We start from the raw sequence: 14,373 nt of genomic DNA on the forward strand, positions 1-14,373 counted from the left end.
AAAACTGCAACAACGGTTGCGGAATCTCTCGTTACACTGTAGCGCAACGGCGCTATTTAATCTTCAACTCGACGGGTTCTTCCATGTTTTAACGTTCAGCAACAGCAACCTATTTACATTTCCTTGTTGAAATCCTCGCCTCAGCGAAGAATTCATGATTCTCTCTCCATCAGCTGCTCTTAATACGCCCAACTGTAAGCGTTGTCTTCCCCTTCTCGCTCCACAACACTTGTTTCCTAGGAAACGCAAACAGAGTAGCAAGCATTAGAGGAAAGTCCATAGATGCAGGACTTCCTGGACCTCCTGGTTAATTTAATGCTTATTCATTACAACCCTATAGATTATGCCAGACCAGGTAGAGACTGACATAGAGACTGACTACGTCACAGTCAATCAATAGCAAAGGGGACCAAACTGGTGTTTGCTCCGAATATTTCTGAGATTATGATCTTTCAGGCAATATGTGCTTAGGGGAGAGGCTAATGATAACAACACGGGCTGCCACGAGAAACTGCTTAGCAAAGGGAAAGGTATATCTGCTCAAAGGGGATTCCATTTGTTGAAAAATTAGGATTATAGCAGCATGCAGTAATGTTTACACTAGGCTACGAAAGGAAGGCATTCACTCATACTGCATCAGAGTCTCGCGCAATAAAGCCATGAATTCAAACGGGGAAGGCACCAAATATTTCAAAGGACTTGCGAGGGTCTCTGACACTAACAAAAACCAGAGAACAGATTTCTTGAAAGAGCGGCTACCAAAATAGTACCTGCAACTCCTGAACAAAGAATGTAGTAATTTGAAATAAAAAAAGAATTGTAGAAAACAGGTGTCTGATCTCCACATTTAGCGCCTAGGTATGCTTAACCTGGGCATGTGGTTACTGGAGAAAAAAAATCATGTTAAAAGCAAGGATTTAGCTAGTACACGTTTGGTGTTAAACTGCAGAATTAAAAGTGGGAACAGTAGACGCGTATGCACATGTGTATTTTTAAGAATACACATGTGCATGTGCCCGCCACTGGGTGTGCCAGGATCGTTGAGTTGGCTGGAGCCCAGCCTTTTCCCCCGGCCTGATGCTGGACAGTCAGGAAAGGGATGAGAGTCTTGTGCCACCCAGTAGACTACTGACAGTGGCCTACATAGAATGAAGCTGGGTAGTGATGGTGAAACACCACTATCGATCTAAGGACTGTGCTCACCGAACCTGGGATAGTGTGCCAATTGGGCTATTGAACCAGCCGCAGTGTGGCCTCAGAAACGGGATGCTCAGCGGGCCTAAAGAAAGAGATATGCCAACCTATTTTGACTACCGATGCATGGACTAGACTGCAGGGATTGTGAGACGTTCAGCCCACTAGCCAAGACCTCCAATTTCTGCTTGCTTGATTCACACAGAGCCCACATGGCCACCTCTCTCACAGCAGGCCGCGCAGACTTCACCACACTGCAGCGGCAGGCAGCCAACACATGGATCACAGCAGCGGCACGCGGGGACCCGCTTCGATCCTGTTTGCACACCCAAGCTCAGCGCACGGAAAAGGCCGAGCTGAGGCTGCCAGCAGTTCACCACCTCTCCCATTCCTGCGCCCTCTTTACCCACTGACCCACCCTGTCCGCCTTTTGTTTACAAATCCGCCTGAGCACCGGGAGACCATCGCCGTTGGTGACGGTGCGCTATATAAATACCTTTAACATTAACATTAACAAGACAAAAAGAAGGTGGAGCAAGAACAGCATTTATAATAAGATAACACATGTAAGGCATATTAGCAAGTTGTCCTCTTGTGCCTGGTTTAAGACTAGACTACTGCCATTAATCACAAACTGCACCACATTTCAGGCTGACAAATTATTATTGTGCGAGTAAGGCTGTACTTTAAACACAACACGGAAACGTATTAAAAACGCACATGCAGTACTTGTCATCAACATTCGTATTATAGACAGACATGCAGAGCACCCTTTGCCCCAATACCACACATTTTGTCTGGGATAGTGGCCTCTGTGGATTTTTTTTTTCTCCAACTGCAAGAGTCTTAAAGGGAAACTAAAAGCACCTTGTCACTCTTTCCACAATGCAGCACCAAAGAGAAACTGTCAAACAGACTCAGACCAAGACTGTTCATCTAGCCGGTCCCTCACCTTACTACACACACTTGAACCCAGACCGGCATCCTGGTCTCCCCCCTGACATAAGCTGTCCACCCTGATGATTGTATGTAACTGGTTCCTTAAGAGCGCCCTGATGTTTGAGGGCTGAGGCCTTCACAAATAATAAAACAAATAAATAAACTGCTTGGCCCATGAACAAGGTTTTGTCCGAGCTCACCATAACGTAAGATTACATGCCTGTCGGTGTTAAAGGTTACATATGTATCTATCGGCCTCATAGTCACTGCATGGGTTGTGAAGAGGTGTTGACGATCACCTCCGAAAAACGGAGCAGCCATATGAGTGAGAACATATGCCTCTTGTCAACATTTTAATAAGACCTCAATTGCAGTGCATTTTGTCCCAGTAAGGAAACCAAGTTTTACACACAAAAGAGACTTCAGCATCGTGTTATTAGTTTTAGCTATAAGGTGGCGCTGCCACATACAAGTCGAAACTAATGCATTGGAGTACAGCTAGGGAGAGGTGGCATATGAGGAGGGATACATTGCTTGTTGGTGTTGTTTGGTTATTTGCCCACCCATTGACTGCCCATAGCAAGGCTAATTTCCTATGGCCATTCTCACCCACTTCCTGACACTCCCCGGCCAAAACACAACCTCCTGGGATCTCTTTGAGCTAACTTTGACAAATCTTACAATTAAATGTTGCACTCTAAGTGCCTGCCAGTTTTCTGATTTAACACTTTTCTTAGAGCTAAAGGTTTAATTAGTACTGTAAACACAGTTTGATGTAATAAAATGTCTAAACCAGGTCTGCCTTTAGCCACTTGATTTATAAGCAGTATGTGTGCCGTTTGCTGAAATCCTGTTAAGAAAAGGCAGTAGCAAAGCCAACAGTTTCAGCTTGTGTATATGTATTAGCTAGGTTTTTGCCAGGCACTGCTAACTATCATATGCCTAGGTACGCTCACCATTTTCAAGGTGCTACCATTAAAAAGGCCAGTTAGTACCATTGCAGCAATGAAACACTTGTGTATGAGAGTGATAAAAATAAAATATCATATCATAATGCCAGGCAAATATCGTTGCCATATCTACACAAAAGACCAAATATTTGAAATTGTCAATGCTTGTTTTTCAGGTTGAAAGTGAATGCTGGAATTTTAGTGGGAATTATTTAATTCATTTTACTGAGTTAAGATGGTTGGGTGGTCATGATTGTTTCTATGATATAAACCATAAAGAGATGTTAGATTTTGGGTGATATTTATTTGGGTGAGCTGGATCGAGTTCTGGGTTCTTTAATAGTGCATAATCTGAGCTTCCTTGAGGAGGGGTGATCTGAAGGCAGACAATACAGGATTTTATGGTCACAACCGTTTTTTAAAGTTGTCTATGTTCACTTTTTTAAGGATGTAATCAAGATAGTTTGGTCTATCCTTGAACCTGTGTGAAATCATGCTACATAGATACATTGAACTTGCATAATGCTAGTTTCCTGTCATGTTTTATAATGACTAGTTTCATAACTTCCGAAGACACAAAAGACTGTATGTTCCCTACACATGACCCACTGTGCAATGTGCGTGCAGCCACTGATGCATGTCAAAATGAGTTGGTGTTTTTTTGTCTTTCATTTGAATTGATTCAAGACTGCATTTGTCTGCTGAAAAAGGCCACATGATGTTCTGTCCTTCATTCCTGAAAAAATGCCATCAAGACATTTTTGGGAGGGCTCATATGGGGAAAACAGAGAATATTAGTTATTACCACATTTAATTGTCATTTCACAGTACGGATTGCATGGAAACCAGTACATGTGTTGTAGAGGTGGAGTCAAGTACCCCCATCAAAAGCTCTGCACGCATGTTGCCTATATGTTGGGAACCGGAAATGGCGACACGTGCAGTTCCAGTGAGAGTGCCTGTACTGAAATGAACCTTCGAGACAAGGTATCCGTTGAGGAATCCCTATTTAAACGCACTAAGAAATGGTGCCTGTCTGGCTGGAGTGCCCGAAGAAATGTGCATTTGAACAAGAGAAGAGGCTGATAACGTCATTCGAAGTAAGAACTGACGCACCTAGTAAAGACAAACAAGGTGAAATAACTTACATATTGTCTAAGATTTGAAGAGGAGGTGATACAGATGAGAAACATTTCGGGCACGAGATGAAGATGCTCATGCTATAGAAACACTGAAGAAAATGCAAAGTAATTTTATACTTGTACAGATGCAGAAACGCAAGTAGGGAAAAGTAATCATGTGTGGGATATTTTTACCCATGCCGAGATGCCCCACTGCACCCCTTTACCAATGGGGAAAGAAACGGCCAAAAATGGATGCGCTAACATCTGTGCGTACAAAAATCTGCAAAACTGTGCATGGGTCACCATCACAAAAAGCTGCGCACCCCTGCCACACACAGTCAAGGTTGGGGTGAAAACAGAACTCACTGCAGGAGAATGTCAGTGGGTGCTCTTACATTTAACATGAAGCAAGGCCACAGAATTGGGCTAAAAACCGACAATGGCCCTCATTCCGAGTTAGGACTACACCATGGAGTAAATAGCTCCATGGTTGGCAACCATGGAGCTATTTACTCCATGGAATACCGGCATGGTGAATGAAGTAATTTCCGGTCCATTCCAAGGTTGGATGGACCGGTAATTCCCCATTCACCATAGCCCTTCCCCATCCCCATTTCTGCCCCCATAGGGCTCAATGGGAATGGGGAAGGAGGTAATTACGGCACCGTAAATTACGGTGCCGTAATTTACTCCAAGGTCACTTTGCGGGTCCCGTAATTTACTCCTGCTAAAAGCAGGAGGTAAAGAGGGACCCGCAAAGGGAACTCGGAATACGGAGGTAAGAGATTACCGCCATCGGTGCCCTTACAGGCGCCGGTAATCCCTTACCTCCAACCTCGGAATGACCCCCAATGCCTTTTAAAATACAGCTTTGCAATCTTCAAAGTGCTATTTTGGCGCTAGATCCATACATTTTTCAGTGAATCATTGAGAGTAAAATATTTACCGATCATCAAGTGTGGCCAGAGAAGCCGGCCTCATTGACTGAAAGTAGTTGAGAAATGTAGCTCATGAAAAACCAGCCCAGCAAAATGTCTTTCAGTTCCACAGGAAAAATGCGGCTAAAAATGGCAAAACATGTAACAATTTCAGCTGTGCAGAGAAAACCCCAAGCAAAGTCTAGATACTTACTTCCAGACTGCAAACAAATCTCACCACTTAAGAGAACAACTGGTGCTGAATAAATGTGTGTGCTGCAGAGGAAACTCTGATGTAAAGGATTCAGTTTAAATGTGCTTTTTCCATGAAGAAGTGCAAAATCGCCTCTTTAAAAGCATGTTTTTGTGAAAGGCCTAATTCTTTAAATGTCAAAATCCCTTATAAACTGTGCTCATTTTTATATGTTTTAAATGAAATATCTTAAAGTGAATGTTAAAGTCAAAACCCAGTTTGGAGTTAAATATTTAATTCTGACTGGACAGTGCCCAGCATGGGAAAGATTGACACTTCAGGTTGACGCCCCACTGCTAGCAGGAAGGCTTAATTGCTGCTGGAGGTTCTCGCATATTTAGAACAAAGACCTCATCAGACTTTCGTCTGTGGCTCAAGCCAAGGACAATGGCAGGCTGAGCACTGATCCCTTCAGGTGAGGGGCAGGAAACTTCCCTCTGGACCCCAACCCTGATCATAGGAACTTGACAGCTGTTGCCCAGTGAAAGGAAAGAAAAAAACTGCTAAAAGACATTTGTTGTTTAAAATGCCTATTTGTGATTAAGTTTTGAAAACCTTTAATTTTACCACATGAAGGAGGACACATCTAAAAATTGGTAGTTGTAAATCTGATTTTATGCTCTTTCTGTGAAGATGCGAGTGAACCCTGTACTACATAAGGGACCAAAGTTACACAAAAATAATAATTGTAGCAAAACTATTGAGGCTGCAAATATAATATTGTATACCCATGTCTAGGGGTAATTGCACAGATATGTAGTGAATTAGGAATTGTTATGCCAAACCGTTATGATTAAAATTGACAAAATTCCACAGAAGGACAAAGACAGCTCTTACTGTCAGGGTTCCCTTGGACTCCTCATTTTCATGTCATAGAGCGGGTGCAAACATGAGGAGACATTCCCGGTTCCCCAGGAGATTCAGCAATTCACGTAATAATGAGAGAGTTACTTTGTGTCCTTAGAATCCTTGTTCATCCAAAAGGATTCTAAGGACTTTCAGAGAACGCTATGGGTTGCCCTGGAAATGCTGGCACCCATTGCATACCAGCAGGCGTTCCAACCTATGGCGGTGCGTTGTGCGTGCGGTCAGCTGATCGGTATATTAGCCCTGCGCCCGCTGCACGGCGCTGCTTCTGAATTTGTCATTTCTAAGCTGCGTATTTTGGTACCTTGTTCCTCTGTTCCTCGTTCCCCTGTTCTACCCTTGGAGTTACCTTGCCTTGTCCTTTTGTCATTGTTCATTGATCTCTGTTGCCAACCCGGAATGTCTCGGGACTGCAACCGCTTAGCCCTTCAAGTCTTACCTGCCCGCTGCAAACTCGGAACGTTATTTGGACTGCCTTCATTTTATCCTTCAAGTCTTACCTGCCCGCTGCAAACCCGGAACGTTATTTGGACTGCCTTCATCTTATCCTTCAAGTCTTCCCGGCCCGCTGCAAACCCGGAACGTTATTTGGACTGCCTTTGTCTTATCCTTCAAGTCTTACCTGCCCGCTGCAAACCCGGAACATTATTTGGACTGCCTTCGTCTTATCCTTCAAGTCTTACCTTCACGCTGCAAACCCGGCACGTTATTTGGACTGCTTTCGTCTCATCCCCCACATCTTACCTGCATACCGCCAAGCCAGAATCTTCCCTGGACTGCATTCGTCTCATTCTTCCACATCTTACCTGCATACCGCCAAGCCGGAATCTTCCCTGGACTGCATTCATCTCATTCTTCCACATCTTACCTGCTGGCTACTAAACCGGAGGACTCTAAAGAACTTTAAAAGACCTCAGCGCATCAGCGCTTGGATCAAACTTAGGCGGCCTCGTGCCGGCAGGAATAGGAAATAAGACTTTGTGTTCCCAGAACTACCAAGCAACTACAGCAGTCTTCTCTTCAGAATTACAACAGAACTCAACCAATCTCTTGGTAAGCTGCCACTACCTGGTTCCTTCTTGTTTTGCTACCTTGTATTAATAGTCATAGTAATAGCTACATCTCTTGTTTCAGGGTGCTCACCTATCTAGCTTGGAATTTATCAGTCCCATCCACCATTCTTGCTTGTGAGTATCAGCTCATATCTTGCCTAAGTATTTCATTGTACTGAACCATACATATTAATACTTGGTTACTTTTTCTTGCAGTCAGCTGACTAGCTACCAGGGTGTACCAAATATTTTCGGGCAATACTCACCTCAATCTGTCCTTTTGTACTCTTGAGAGGTATATTGTCAGAAAGACTCAATTGCATCACAACGGGTCACGCCACCACTGCAGCAATTAGTTCTTAGGCCCTGACATATTCAGAAGCCTATATAATGGAAGAAGCCGCTGAACATTTGGCGTCTTTGTCGAAAGTGATGGCAGAAATTAGGGCTGACATGACTGCAGCACATGATGCTACTCAACGTTGTATAAATGAGGTACATGCTGGCTTGCAGTCAGGAGCTTGAGCACCTAGTTCGGGTGCCGAAACTGTTGCTGGAAGGGCTCAATCCAGAACTGAGTCAGGTCCTGTCTACATGGCAGCACAATTTCCATATGTTCCTCCGGAAAGGTTCTTAGGGGACCCTAAGACCTTTCAAACGTTCATTAATCAGTGCTGCTAACATTTCCTGTGTAGACCTGCCTCCTTTCCGGATGCTACTACAAAGGCAGCTTTTGTTTTGTCTAATCTTTGGGGTACTGCTGCAGTATGGGCCAATCCCGTGCTGGAGTGAAGTAGCCCGTTACTTCATGATTGCGAAGCATTGATTACGGCCATGACCCGTGTCTTTGATACTCGATATAAGTCACAGGCTACAGACCTGGAATTGCTTTCTTTACAGAAAAGAAATCTGTCTCTCTTGGAATATTTGGCTAAATTCAATCAGTTGGTTGCAGAAACAGACTGGCCAGATGAAAAGAATGCTGCCGTGTTCTATAAAGGTCTTTCAGAAGGTTTGAAGGACATTTTAGCAACGGTACCGGTTGTGCCTATGGGTTTACCAGAATTGGTGGACCTCGTGTTGCAAATTGATGCTTGCAAGGCGAAACGGAAGGGCGAACAAAGAACAACCCTAGCCGTGCCACCGGTCTTGATGTCTGTTTCGACCTCCGAGCCAATGCAGATCGGTGCTATTCAAGGTCCACTTACCCCCACAGAAAGAGAACTTCGAAGGGCTAATCATTTATGCTTCTACTGTGGTTCATCAGAACACTTTCTGAAACAGTGTCCCAAGAAACCTAAGAAGGCGGGAAACGCAAAAGCTTGACAATAGACTAGACGGGGTCCCGTTTGTCGAGTCTGGTTATCTTGCACCCCAGATCCTCGGCTCCCTTCTCGGTTTTGGCTACCTTGTCTGGTCCCTCTAAGAAACCCTGGCCTGTTGAACTCATTCTTGATTCAGGTGCAACCGGAAATTATGTGGACACTCAATATGTTCTTGATCATTCCATTTCATTACTTACTAAGAAAACACCAGAATTAGTCAATGCAGTGGACGGTACATCTCTGATCTCCGGTCTGGTGATGGAACAAACCATTGACCTTGTGTTATCCATAGGTACCTCACATTCTGAGGTCATCCATTTTGATGTCATCTCAGCTCCACAACCTAAGCTGCTTCTGGAATTGCCCTGGTTAACAAAACACAATCCCATCATCGATTGGGTGTCACGTTCTGTTGAATTTACCTCGGCTCAATGTCAGGAGTCTTGTCATGTATCTATGGTTGAATCAGGAAACCCTAGCTCTATGATCCTGGATGCAGCCTTTACTATTGGGGCTATCACTACAGTGCTCCTTCCTAAGGAATATGAGTCTTTCAGGGATGTTTTTGATAAAAAAGGGGCAGAAAAACTACCTCTGCATCGTCCCTATGACTGCCCGATTGAACTACTGGCTGGGGCCCATATTCCTTCTGGTAGAATCTATTCACTCACGCAAAAGGAGGACATAGTGCTCAAAAAGTACTTAGACCAAGCACTAAGTATGGGATTTATTCATCCCTCTAGGTCTCCAGCTGCATCACCTCTTTTTTTTGTTCCCAAGAAAGAGGGAGACCTACGCCCCTGCATCGACTATAAAGAACTTAATGCGATCACAGTCTGGAACCAGTATCCAATTCCTCTGATTTCGGTCTTATTGGATCAACTGGGTTCCTCCAAGTTTTTTACCAAATTGGACTTAGGGGAGTTTATAACCTGGTCCGAATCAGAGAAGGCGACGAATGGAAGACTGCCTTTAAGACAAAGTATGGTCTTTTTGAGTACTTGGTCATGCCGTTTGGCTTATGTAACGCCCCAGCTACGTTCCAGTATTTCATCAATGATGTTTTCATGGATTTACTGGACCGATTTATGGATGTCTATCTTGACGATAACCTCATCTATTCTCCTACCTACCAGGAGCATGTTCAGCATGTCTCCCCTGTTTTAGAGATTGCATGAAAATAGTCTCTATGCTAAATTGGAGAAGTGTGTTTTTCATGCTGATCTGGTGGAATTCTTGGGTTACGACATCACCAGTGAAGGAGTTAGGATAAGCAACACAAAAGTTAAAGCTATCTTGGACTGGCCTGTTCCAACTACGGTAAAATCACTTCAATCCTTTTTAGGGTTTGCAAACTTTTATAGGCGGTTCATCCATTCCTTTTCTGCTATCGCAGCTCCTTTAACAACATTAACTAGCTCCAAAAATCGCTTTGTATGGACTGATCAAGCCCAAGAATCCTTTGACACACTAAAATCCGCATTTACTACAGCACCGTTGTTACAGCATTTGGACCAAATACGTCCATTTGTTGTAGAAGCCGATGCCTCTGCTCAGGCTATTGGGGCTATTCTTTCTCAGGTATGTGAAGACACAGGTCTTCTACATCCGGTGGCCTATCATTCTAGAAAACTTACCAAGTATGAGATGAATTACACGATCACTGAACGTGAACTCCTTGTAAATACGGGATGCATTCATGGTATGGAGACACCATCTATTGGGGACCATTGCTCCAGTGCAGGTTTTCACCGACCATCATAATCTTCTTGCTCTAAAATCAGTACGGTGTACTACCGCTCGCCTCGCACGTTGGCATGAATTCTTCTCAATGTACAATTTCCAGATCACCTACCGTCCCAGCAATTTGCATTCTAAGGCAGATGCCTTGTCCAGATTGAATGAAACTGAACAGATGCTGGTTCAGGAAGGGGAGGTCCTACAGCCGTCTTTTGTCATTTGTTCTTGTACTGTGGATTCTTCTTTGAAAGGTTTAATTCAGTCTTGGATGACGACTAATCCTCCAGAACTAAATGACTATGAGATGGTTATCACCCACTCACTGCCACATGTACAAAGGTGGCTTTATCTTCCTACAACTGAAACCCGTGTGTTGGCTCTCCAGTGGTGTCATGATGCCTTAATGGCCGCACACCCGGGTAGACGCAAGACTCTTGAGCAACTAAAACGATCGGCGTTCTGGCCTATTATGACTAAGGATGTGTCGGAATACATCAAGAATTGCGCTATTTGTGCTCAGTGTAAGGGTACGGCGTCTAAACCAGTGGGGTTGATTCGTCCCATGCCTGTCCCAAAGAAACCTTGGCTTATGAGTTTGATGGATTTTGTGGTTGAATTACCTCTTGTCAGGCGCTGTGATACTATATGGGTGGTCGTAGACTACTTTTCTAAAATGGCTTGGTTCATACCTTGCCAAGGTCTGCCGTCTGCTCCGGTCCTAGCAGATTTGTTCTTACAGCATGTGTTTCATCGTTTTGGCCTGCCGGAAATCATCATCACTGATCGAGGTTCACAGTTCACCTCTCGTTTCTGGCGTCATCTCGTCACTGCCTTGGGTATTGATGGATGCTATTCCACAGCCTATCATCCCGAGACGGATGGTCAAACAGAGAGGGCAAATTCCACTATGGAACAATTCTTACGCTGTCTGATTGCTCAACATCAGGAATCCTGGTTAAACATTTTGGGAGCAGCAGAATATGCGTACAATAATTCAGTACATTCATCTACTGGCACCACTCCCTTCTTTGCCCTCTATGGTCTACATCCTAGGTCGCTTCCTGGGGATGTCATGCCTACCACTGACAACCCGGCAGCTCAGGACTGCATCCGTGACTTTATTTCCCTGAGGGAGACGGTTGCTGATCACTTGGAGGCTGCGCAACGACAAGCCAAACTCTATGCCGATAAACACCGGACCCCAGCCCCCGAGTATCAACCCGGAATGCTGGTCTGGTTGGCCTCTAAGAATCTTCATATGCCTGATCGTAGGTGTTTGTTACCTCGTTTTGTGGGTCCTTTTCCTATCAAGGAAGTGCTCAATCCTTTAGTAGTTCATTTGGAGCTACCTTCCCAGTGAAAGATAGACCCAGTTTTTCATGTTTCCCTTCTGAAACCGTGTCCTGCACGTACCCGCCTCCCTACGCATCCAGCACCAGTCATAGTGAAGGGGGTGGAGGAATACGAAGTCAAGGCCATTCTGGATACCAAGATGATCCGTGGAGTGCGTCATTTTCTCATTGACTAGAAAGGTTACAGGTCTGAGGAACGCACATGGGAACCCGAGTCGAATGTGCATGCTCCTCTCCTCATGTCTAGGTTCTTGGCCTCTCACTCCGGGGATCCTTCTTTGGGGGAGGAAACTGTCAGGGTTCCCTTGAACTCCTCATTTTCATGTCATAGAGCAGGAGCAAACATGAGGAGACATTGCCGGTTCCCCAGGAGATTCAGCAATTCACGTAATAATGAAAGAGTTACTTTGTGCCCTCAGAATCCTTGTTCATCCAAAAGGATGCGTCCTTTCAGAGAACGCTATGGGTTGCCCTGGAAACGCTGGCACCCATTACATACCGGCAGGCGTTCCAGCCTACGGCGGCGTGTTGTGCGCGCGGTCAGCTGATCAGTATATTAGCCCCGCCCCCGCTGCACGACGCTGCTTCTGAATTTGTCATTTCTAAGCTGCGTATTTTGGTACCTTGTTCCCCTGTTCCTCGTTCCCCTGTTCTACCCTTGGAGTTACCTTTCCTTGTGCTTTTGTCATTGTTCATTGATCTCTGTTGCCGACCCAGAACGTCTCAGGACTGCAACCGCTTAGCCCTTCAAGTCTTACCTGCCTGCTGCAAACTCAGAACGTTATTTGGACTGCCTTCGTCTTATCCTTCAAGTCTTACCTGCCAGCTGCAAACCCAGAACGTTATTTGGACTGCCCTTGTCTTATCCTTCAAGTCTTACCTGCCTGCTGCAAACCCGGAATGTTATTTGGACGGCCTTCGTCTCATCCCTCACGTCTTACCTGTATACCGCCAAGCCGGAATCTTCCCGGGACTGCATTCGTCTCATTCTTCCACATCTTACCTGCATACCGCCAAGCCAGAATCTTCCCTGGACTGCATTTGTCTCATTCTTCCACATCTTACCTGCTGGCTACTAAACCGGAAGACTCAAAAGAACTTTAAAAGACTTCAGCGCATCGGCGCTTGGATCAAACTTAGGCGTCCTCGTGCCGGCGGGAATAGGAAATAAGACTTTGTGTTTCCAGAACTACCACGCAACTACAGCAGTCTTCTCTTCAGAATTACATCATAACTCAACCAATCTCTTGATAAACTGCCACTACCTGGTTCCTTCTTGTTTTGCTACCTTGTATTAATAGTCATAGTAATAGCTGCATTTCTTGTTTCAGGGTGCTCACCTATCTAGCTTGGAACTTATCAGTCCCATCCACCATTCTTGCTTGTGAGTATCAGCTCATATCTTACCTAAGTATTTCATTGTACTGAACCATACATATTAATACTTGGTTACTTTTTCTTGCAGCCAGCTGACTAGGTACCAGGGTGTACCAAATATTTTCAGGCAATACTCACTTCAATCTGTCCTTTTGTAGTCTTGAGGGGTATATTGTCAGAAAGACTCAATTGCATCACGACATGTCAAGCCACCACTGCGGTATTTAGTTCTTGGGCCCTGACACTTACTGAGATGGGAGTTAGATGTCAGGATAACCCACAAAATATGTAATGATTTCATTAGAGGACATAATTATAGAAATGTGCATTTGTGGGAAAGTTAAATTGTGGTTCATATCAATGTGAGAGTTCCCAAATCACATCATAAAAATGACAGCTCTTTCTGACTTCCAACCAGAAAAAGGCAAGTGCCTTTGACCTATCATAGCCGTGTGGGTGTGGTTTGAAATTCAGCCCCTACATAAACTTAGTGATGTCAATTGGCATGATAAATATAGGAACTTCACCACACACAGACACACTGATTCCTGACTCCATCCTGATTGCCGCGTGACGCCCTGTTCCAGTATTCTTCGTCTTGTCCGGATTCCAGACTTCTTTACCAAGCCAAGGCCTCAGCATTTGCAGAACTCTTTTCAGCTAAGCACAAATCTTGAAACCATCCCAAAAGAACTTCAGGGAAATCACTCAGATCCAGTTTGGCTTGCTACCATTAATGCTTGCCTGTTGAAATTCACCATACCACTAACCTACAGTGTCCAGTGACCAGAAGGGCCAATCCAATTCAATACAGCCTGAGGTGCAATCCAATCGACAATAACTGCCCAGCTGATCTGATCCCACCAGACGTGCCCTGCTGCCTGTAGACCTGACCCATGATGACCAGAACCTGATGGTCCAATCTTAATTTACAGTCGACTGTAAGTACAAACAGGAATCATAGTAACTCATAGTATATTTGCCTTGTCCTATCCCAACCTCAACCTATCCCATCTTTAACTTCAGAACCTCTAATATTGTCAGAACCATTCCTACAACCCTGTTTGTAATCCCTAGTGGTAGTGCTGATTTTTATCATTTGTTTTACAATACCATAAGACATTAGTTATTTGGATTAAATAAAGTAATTCCCATACAGAAAACATAGTATCCGCCACGTGAAGAGTTACAAGCGGCCGTGCATAACTGTGGAGATTCACAGGTGGCATTCTCTTTTTCTTAGTCATTCATATAGTTAAATAAAACCAATCTGTCATTTTAAA

The 14,373-nt window shown here is 44.4% G+C and overlaps 1 long non-coding RNA gene across 1 annotated transcript in view; it reads left to right on the plus strand.

Annotated features, from left to right (window-relative positions):
- The window catches only part of LOC138572439 (uncharacterized), a 289,848-nt gene that overhangs the window by 6,536 nt on the left and 268,939 nt on the right, over nt 1-14,373 (plus strand). The window lies entirely within an intron of this gene.

The sequence above is a fragment of the Ambystoma mexicanum genome, chromosome 1p, assembly GCF_040938575.1.
Source record: "Ambystoma mexicanum isolate Mex_15411 chromosome 1p, UKY_AmexF1_1, whole genome shotgun sequence".
Taxonomy (NCBI): Eukaryota; Metazoa; Chordata; class Amphibia; order Caudata; family Ambystomatidae; genus Ambystoma; species Ambystoma mexicanum.